Genomic DNA, 2,225 nt, shown 5'->3' with positions numbered 1-2,225 from the left:
CACACACTACACACACACACACACACACACACACACACACACACACACACACACACACACACACACACACACACACACACACACACACACACACACACACACACACACACACACACACACACACACACACACACACACACACACACACACACACACACACACACACACACACACCACTGCATGTGATTGTTTACTTAAATAAATAATATATATCATAATCATATACTTTATTATGTGTGCGATTAAAGGCTTTAATTGTTCATACGAACATAGCTACAATGTAGTTATGACGATGAAAATCTTAGGTCACAAAGCATGTATACATGTCGTTTTTTGTGGCTAGAAATATTCAAGAGGCAGCTACACGTTACCTCAATTGTTGAGAAAACATGTGATGAAAATCTTGATAACAACATTTGTGATTACTTATCAATGTGTATTCAATAAGTTATTTTCTAAATATGTATTCATAAATATGTCAGGACTCAACAACAAGGATAAGGCCCAATTGCCTGAGTAAATGTGTGTGTTTATTGAGAGTTACAGGCTGAACAGCTCACCCAGATGGCATGTGGGCTCACAAGCATTTTTGTCAATGAAAGGTTGACAGTGTGAATACCAGGCCAGCCGAAGAAATACAGTTCTCAAAAGCTAGTTTCCAGGTGCATTTAGACGAGGCCTAAAACTTCTAATGGACCTGGCAGAAATGATCAGAATCTGAAACTTCTATCCCTCTGTTTCTTTCTTGCCTTTCCATCCTTCAATCTCTCTCCATCATTCCCACCTCGCTCCATACTCAGACCAATAATTAAATAAAAAAACTACAGAAGAAATCGAGCGAAGGAGTAGCGAAGGCCACTTGACATTTCGTGCTGACATTTGGGCCTTGTCACTTTAGATGGGAAACGTAATGACGTATCATCGCCCCACCAGCAACCCCAGCTTGTCAAAAGAACAGCCCTTCAAGAGAAGAGGAAGATGGGAAAAGAACTCTCTGCAGATTACACCCTCGCCATTACACTAAGCTAATAGTGCATAGAGATACGTTATGAATGGATTTGCTAAATGCACCAAACACTTAAGAAGAGGGGATTTAGCAAAAAGGAGGATGGGGAGGAGAAGGGGGAGAGGGATCTTGAAAATAGGAAATACTTAAGGATATGCAAATACCCCGGCGCAAGAATGGAATAACCATTTCAACAGATTTGAGTAGGGACAGCAAACAATGGAGATTGGCTCTATTTCCCCGGATGCTGCTTGTCAATCAGTGTGTGTGTGTGTGTGTGTGTGTGTGTGTGTGTGTGTGTGTGTGTGTGTGTGTTGGGGGGGGAGGGTGTGTGTGTGTGTGTGTGTGTGTGTGTGTGTGTGTGTGTGTGTGTGTGTGGGGGAGAAAGTGAGGGGGGTAGCTGGGATTAGGGTGACAGGGAGGTTGTGACAATGTGTAAAATGAAAGAAAAGGACAATGCAGAAGTTTAATGTATTATAGAGAGGACTATCAATGTGCTCTCTCTTTCTGAGCCCAGAGAATGACTAAATACCTGTGTGTGTGTGTGTGTGTGTGTGTGTGTGTGTGTGTGTGTGTGTGTGTGTGTGTGTGTGTGTGTGTGTGTGTGTGTGTGTGGCACAGCTGAAGAAAAGAGGATAGAAAAAGGAGGGAGGGGTGGTGTGGCTGTATGCTGCCCCCTAGCTGCATCCAAGTGCAACTGCAGAGCATCATTTGATTCACTTACATCTTTGTACCACACTCATGCAAACACACACACTCGAACACATCAGGCCACATGTTAGAAGACCCACGCAACCCACTATAATAACAACAGCAATCCAGCCAACAGTGACTCTTTACTGCCATATAAACTAAACACATGACGATGATCGACTTTATTTGGAGAAGGTTGTGTTGGTGTCAGTCCTGCGCCTCTCCCCTGGTGCCAGCTGGCCCCGGATCGATCCACAGATGCTCCCCTGGTGGGGGGGCAGGGGTCAGGGCAGGAGGGGTGCCCGGGGGTCCTGCTGAATCCCTCTGCCCCAAAATGCCAATGGGACGGGCCGGAGGAAGGAGGGGTGGGGATCCTTTTGTCACCGAGAGATGGATTAATTAGGCTGAGTGCGAAAATAAGCTGGCTTCTTTGTAGAGACCTGGTCTCACACACACACACACACACACACACACACACACACACACACACACACACACACACACACACACACACACACAGTTTGCC

This window comes from Notothenia coriiceps, unplaced genomic scaffold, assembly GCF_000735185.1.
Source record: "Notothenia coriiceps isolate Sejong01 unplaced genomic scaffold, NC01 NC01_scaffold00037246, whole genome shotgun sequence".
Taxonomy (NCBI): domain Eukaryota; kingdom Metazoa; phylum Chordata; class Actinopteri; order Perciformes; family Nototheniidae; genus Notothenia; species Notothenia coriiceps.
This window is presented reverse-complemented; position numbering follows the sequence as displayed.